The sequence below is a fragment of the Macrobrachium rosenbergii genome, chromosome 10 (assembly GCF_040412425.1).
Source record: "Macrobrachium rosenbergii isolate ZJJX-2024 chromosome 10, ASM4041242v1, whole genome shotgun sequence".
Lineage (NCBI taxonomy): Eukaryota > Metazoa > Arthropoda > Malacostraca > Decapoda > Palaemonidae > Macrobrachium > Macrobrachium rosenbergii.
This window is the reverse complement of record NC_089750.1, coordinates 15,345,053-15,352,552: the sequence shown is the minus strand read 5'-3', so window position 1 is coordinate 15,352,552 and position 7,500 is coordinate 15,345,053. Positions and strand designations below refer to the sequence as shown.

The following is a 7,500-nucleotide window of genomic DNA, read 5'->3' as shown; positions in this document are numbered from 1 at the left end:
GAAAAGAACTAGCGTTGCATAGGCGATATCTGGACAAACCATTTCTACTCGCCATTCAAAGCAGTCTGCAGACTTCCCTACTCTTCCCCACGCCGTAATTGGACGTGGTGGGCTGGGAAGTTAAAATTTCAAATTAAATCCGTCTAGTGATCCATTATCACGTACTGTCCCCCCTAATCGATGGCAAACGAACGACTATGCCAGAGGTTTTCCCCAGCCTCGCGAATATCCCTTTCAGATGTGATTGAACTCGTCGGGCTTCTCTTAGTCTCGTTTGACAGCCAAGGGTTAATGTGGGTCAGAGAACGAATGGCACGAAATGGTCCCTCCCTATAATGATGGCTTTGGGCGTTGCTTGTTTTTTCTTTAGCCGATTATAACTGGACGACGGGTTGAATGAAATCGTTGCCACTGTAGAAGTGCAAAATATGTACAAATTAAAAATTAGAATTATTATAAGAAAAAGATTGAGAACTGAGGATAGTAGAAAAGTATAAAAGTGGCAAAATCAACTCCAGACTACTGGTTTTCACTGTTTGACCGTTGACGGCTTTTGGTTCTTAAGCTTTTTATTGCAATGGCTGGAGATCTTGCTGGGTATTGTAAGTGGAATCTTAACGTAGAATATTACCAGTCGAAAGGCTTGATGAAAAGGTGCTCTAACTTTTCTGCGCAAGAGTTGAAAGATAAAAGGGGGGGAAAATGGGTGCAGTAGAAGGACGGAGAACAAGTCAGACCCATTATAATTTCTCTTTCTCGCCAATAAAGGTTTTGGTTTTCAGACCTTTTTTATACATATTTACTTCTCTGTGACCGTTGCAAAACTGATTTTGGAATGGGACCATACCGAAATTGATTTTGTAGAATTCTTTTTGGGTCTAGTTACGTGGGTGAGACCATTGTGAGATACTGAATATTTTTTTATTCTATTTTTGTGTGTTAATGCAATTGTAACCATTTGTGGTCTTTGATGGTTTATATATTTTTTTTTATTTGATAGTAGAGGGTCCCTTTAAAGCTCATGCGCATTTACGTAATTGGGATCATATGCAAAGTGTATTTGCGTAACTGTGACCATATACCATGAGTTTAAGAGCCTGTGACGTCTACGTAATTGTCTCCTTTGATTTTTAATAACTTTTTATGTGTAGGAACGTAATGGTGACCATTTACGCCTACGATTTCTCTGTTATTCTCGTGTTTATTTAAGTAAGTGTGGCCATTGAAGGCCTGTGAGTTTACAATTCTCTTACTCGTATGTATGCAATTGTGACCGTTGGTGTCCTGTTTCATGTAAATTTGCTTACTGCAAGCACTGATCGACTTATCATCATTTTACAAATTTATACGCGTAACTACGTAGCTGCTGCAGGCCTTAGGATGGCAGGGACTCGCCCAGAGACATAAAGGCGAAGATTTTCCAGCCGGGATTCCTCCTTTGTAAAGAGATACAAAAGGAGCCAGAAAGGAAAATGGTTCTTCGCCGCTGTATCACGTCCACATTCTTACAAAGCGATGCTAGTGGTTTGTTTGCCGACAAACATTTCAGAGGAGGCAAGTGTTACAGTGTTAGCAGAAATGAAAAGGTTTGAGAGAGAGAGAGAGAGAGAGAGAGAGAGAGAGAGAGAGAGAGAGAGAGAGAGAGAGAGAGAGAGGGAAAATTTTCCTTCCAGCTTTGTTTCGTATAAAAAATATCAGTGTTGAAATAGTTAACAAAAGAACACGCTTGGTTGAGGAAAAAGAGGGAGAGAAAATGAAAACGGATAGCTGAAAAAGTAAAACAGGAGGATAAGGGGGGGGGGCGGCAGTTTGTAAATGTATCCGTCCTTCTGTCTCTAAATAATTTCCAGTTAAAAGAATTCAGTATTGCAACAGATGGTAAATAAACATGGTTTACTGTGTGTGTGTGCGTGTGCGCGCGCTCATGTGTATAAGGGAGAGAGAGTATATTTCGTAAAGTCAAACTCAGCAGCGCTTGCCTAATAAATGGTGTTTGTTTAAGAAACTACCAGAAACTACTATTACTGTCAAACTCAGCAGCGCTTGGTTAATAAATGGTGACAGTTGTTTAAGAAACTACCAGAAATATACTATTATATGCTATATATATATATATATATATATATATATATATATATATATATATATATATATATATATATATATATATATATATATATATATATAATGCATATAAAAGACCTGATTTATATTAAATTGACAGGATCAAAAATGAAACTGTATGGTACACTAAAAGACGTAGTTACAAAAATTCTCGTTTAATTGCCTAGAATCTTGAAAAGAATTTCGTACCAAATGAGATAAAAGACTTAGTTACAGCTATTTACTTTTATGAAAAAAAATGTTATTACCACAGAATCATGCCAAAAATAAAGACGCAAGTGAGGTAAAAGACTTATTTACACCAGTCGACTGCTATAAGAAAAAAAAATTGTGTTGCATAATTCCCACAAAATCCAGGGAAGTGTTCAGATGTCACGTCCTCTCCATGGAAAGCAAAGCTACTCGAGACATTCTTCTGTCTTTCATTTCCAATGACATTTTTTCATTCATGCTTTGTTTACCCCTGTTCACTCTGTTTATTCTTTGGTAAGAGCATTGGTTCAAAGTATAAAATGAATAGACAAAGGGGAGAGAGACCTTTGCAAGTGCAAGTACTCTCTCTCTCTCTCCATATACATACCGTATGTTTATATATATATATATATATATATATATATATATATATATATATATATATATATATATATATATATATATATATATATATATATATACATACATACATATGTGTGTATGTGTGTCCCCCTCCGATATCCTTTGGGGCTACACGCTTCCAGAAGTGAACTGTATTAATAGAACCACCCACTGGAGAAAGGTCTGTAGGTATACACACACACACACACACACACACACACACACATATATATATATATATATATATATATATATATATATATCAAGTAAGTCATTAACATCTAATAACTCAGTAACATCTAATTGAATTTATCTCAGGAAGAATTTACACAAAATGAATTATAATTGACAAGCAAAAATTACTTACTAGGCTTTTTCTTGCTGGAAGTGGGTTGTTTTCGATTCTAAATTCAGGACTTGAATTCTTCTCTCTCTCTCTCTCTCTCTTGGTAGCTGAATGAATAATGTCATTATCATCTACATATCTACCCATCAGAACACAGGTTCGAATCTTGGCCAGGGTAGACTTGGTTATCATTTATAATTACCTTTGGACGTAAGTTGTTCCCAAGTTAAAAGAATTTCAATATGAATGGGTTATTTATGACTTAATATTTGAATTTATAAAATTTAGCATGTGTGATATTGAACAGTTATCACACACACATAACATATATGAGAGAGTATTTATGATTGTTGAGAAGAGAGAGAGAGAGAGAGAGAGAGAGAGAGAGAGAGAGAGAGAGAGAGAGAGAGAGAGAGAATTGAGAAATTTATCATTGCGTTTGGTTCGGTAATGTACTCTCATTTAGAATGAAGATTAGAATCTTATTATTTAATGTCAGCGGCAGATGTTTTGCCCTTGAGAAAGATTGATCTTTTATCTATCAAACTAAAATGATCACAGATGTCTTTCAAATGTGTGAATGTGTAAGTTTTGACGGAAATGCATGGAAATAATTTAATTGTAATGTGGATGAAAAAAAATCTCAAACAGTTTTCAGTGCCTCTACTTCTGTATTTGAAAAGAGTGTATTTCTTTGTTCTTGATAACAAGACAGCATTTTTTTATGTATCATCAGTGCTGTATCTGTAATAAAGCGTTTGTAGATATTCATAAAAACAATATCCATATTTACTCATGAATATTCAATTCCATGTTTATGATCGCTTACTTGTTTTACTGCTTATATATACATATAATTTTTAAAATAGCCTATATAATCAATTTCTTGTTTATTATGGAGTAAGCGATCGAAGAAACCACCGTGAGGAGTGTCTTCAACTCGGAAGGCCAAGAATTGACATCTAAAGCTGACGCTGAATAAATCATGTTTTCCTCCTCACGAGAATGAAGGCTTCGTGTCTAATTACTCGGGCGGGAAGTGACTTGAACTTCAAGATCGGGAAATATTTATTTCCCATTATCTCGTCTCATCTGATATTTTGTTCTTTTATTGTTCTCATTTGTTATTTAGTTGCCTTCTCTTGAAGACACTCTTTTTCGCTTTCCTTGTGAGAATAAATATTACTGTTTTCAAATCTCACGGTAAAGTTGTCATGAATTTTTAAAGATTTTTTTTTTTATATGGGCTTTGTATGATTTTTTTTTTTAGGTGACTGTAACATTCTGAATGGGAACTAGTGTAGTTTTGTTTATTTAATCAATAAGGAAATTTTACGTTGTACCCCGAATCCTTATGTTTTGTACACAATGCATTTAGTAATTCGGGAAGATTACGAAAGATGATAGACGATTTTGAATTTATTGGAAATTGTGTAAATATACACATAGATACACACGATTTTGACACACACACACACACACACACACATATATATATATATATATATATATATATATATATATATAGAGAGAGAGAGAGAGAGAGAGAGAGAGAGAGAGAGAGAGAGAGAGGGGTTCTTTCATGTGCTGAGGTGCTCAATAAGGAAATTTTACGATGTACTCCGAATCCTTATGTTTTGCGTACAATGCATTTAGTATTTCGAGAAGATTGCGAAAAATTATAGGCGGTTTTGAATTTATTGGAAAATGTGTAAATATACACATACACACACATCCATATATATATATATATATATATATATATATATATATATATATATATATATATATATATATATATATATATATAAATTTCTGACTATCGGGATCGAACCCAGGTCTCTCAGGTGGAAAGCAAGGGCGTTATCCACTCGGCCATACAAGTCTAAAAGAAGCTGGAACCTGAGAGCAACTGCACCCTTTCAATTACCTGGGCAAGCTAACTGCTTGCATACCAGCGAGTTTTCCCCGAGTGGATAACGCCCTTGCTTTCCACCTGAGAGACCTGGGTTCGATCCCGACGTGAGTCAGAAATTTATTTCTGTTCCACACGTGATTGTGTGTTGATGATTTCTATCTTATTCACTCAGAAGGGATAATTCGAATGAAATGTTGTCCATTGGGTCATTGCTGAGTCGGGAAGTTGGGGAAAACTCGCTGGTATGCAAGCAGTTAGCTTGCCCAGGTAATTCCTTGGGTGCAGTTGCTCTCAGGTTCCAGCTTCTTTAGACTTGTATGGCCGAGTGGATAACGCCCTTGCTTTCCACCTGAGAGACCTGGGTTCGATCCCGACGTGAGTCAGAAATTTATTTCTGTTCCACACGTGATTGTGTGTTGATGATTTCTATATATATATATATATATATATATATATATATATATATATATATATATATATATATATATATATATAAGAGAGAGAGAGAGAGAGAGAGAGGGGGGGCTGGTCTTTCTTGTGCTGCGGTGTTCAAGTCCCAATAAATGCTATTATACCGTAAATGACAAATTCACAAAATTAGATGAGAAAGCGGTAGTAATAGCGAGGGCGTGTGCTCCAGTCTACGGTTAAGGAAAAAGTCCTGGATATTAATTAATAAGAAAGTTTGGTCAGAAGATACTTATGTATTTATGGGCAATAATTATTTGCTCCTCTCTCTCTCTCTCTCTCTCTCTCTCTCTCTCTCTCTCTCTCTCTCTCTCTCTCTCTCTCTCTCTCTCATCGTTTTAATACACGAATTATCTTCAGGAAATTTGCCGTTCTTTTGTTGAATATCGATATCCTTTAGCGTAACATTTGTTACGGCATATTCTCCATCCATAACAGTAACTCATCTATCAAGATTTCAGTCGGCAGTTAAACATCATTTCCATCTTTCTCTGCGAGCATTTATTTTGTGTTGTTTGTATGTGGTTGATCTCAGTCTCGTCAGTTCTCCAGTGACCAAACAGCATCAGTTCAGGTTTGACCAGGTGCTGTTGTACGTGATGGCCAGAATTGTTTGCCTTGGTTGTTATTAAAGTGCAATTAAACGTGAAATACACTTGTATGATGGACGCCACGTCACAAGGACAAATTTTTCTGAGTGATTTTTTAAGTTACTGGTAATCCTTTGCTTAATTAATCATTGAGTTGTGAAATTTAAGGCGTTTTTCATGAAAAGATGTACTACACATCAAATAACCCCCTTTTCAACGTAACCCCAGTCAGCCAAACAAGGGGTTAGGGGTTTTGAGGGCTAAGTTAGAATTCCAGAACAGGGACAAAGTTATCATAAAAAATATTCGCAACTTAACTTGACGCTCGTATCCCTTTAAGGAGGGGATCAGGGTGGGAGGGTTTGGTGCAGGAGGGCGATTGGGGCTTAAGGGGTTCTGGGATGGGGGTAGGGGGCAGGTTAAGCAATCAAACACAAACAGGAGCTTCGATGTCGCGTGTTGACCGAAGGAAAAAGTGAGATTATGGCAGGGCGCCGCTGATCACAACTGGGCGGTCTCTTATTACTGTTATTGACATATCCTTGGCCTGAGGCTGATGCTGCAAAAGGAGTTTTCTTCACCAATGGAGAGAGAGAGAGAGAGAGAGAGAGAGAGAGAGAGAGAGAGAGAGAGAGAGAGAGAGTAGGTGGGGTTTTTAAGATTACCTGTGTTGGGTTTGTGTTTTTAAGTAAGTGGAAAGGTAAAAAAAAAAAGGTAACTTGTAGTTCATAGCCATTACTCTTCCTCCTCCTGCTGCATATATATATATATATATATATATATATATATATATATATATATATATATATATATATATATATATAATATATATATATATATGTGTGTGTGTGTGTGTGTATGTATATATATATTACATATATATGTATATATATGTATATATATGTATATGTATATATATATATATATATATATATATATATATATATATATATATATATATATATATATATATATATATATATATATCAATACAGCACGAAGGAGCGCGTGCTTGAGAATATCACTAAGTCCACTAAGTCCCGGTTTTCACTCACCTTCCGACGTGGACTTAGTGATGTATATACATATATATACATGTATACATACATATATATATATATATATATATATATATATATATATATATACATGTACGTCTGTGTATGTATGTATATATGTATGTCAGTATATATGAATGTATATAATTGTAATAACCACAATTCTCTCTCTCTCTCTCTCTCTCTCTCTCTCTCTCTCTCTCTCTCTCTCTCTCTCTCTCTCTCATTACACAATTCATACTTTCCAGAGTACAGTGATATAGGCTATATTCACTAATGGCTAGTAAAATAAACCTAGGTCAGGAAGACGAGATCCATGCATGTATGACTTTATTCAGGAAGTGGAAAAAAGGCTTCAAATGTGGCCACCAAACTATTTCCGAAATTTTATAGAATGACCGG

General features: G+C 35.5%; 1 protein-coding gene across 2 annotated transcripts in view; it reads left to right on the top strand.

The window, feature by feature from the left end:
- Positions 1 to 7,500, top strand: part of LOC136842511 (uncharacterized) — a 796,050-nt gene that overhangs the window by 75,384 nt on the left and 713,166 nt on the right. The gene's annotated exons all lie outside the window — the stretch shown is intronic.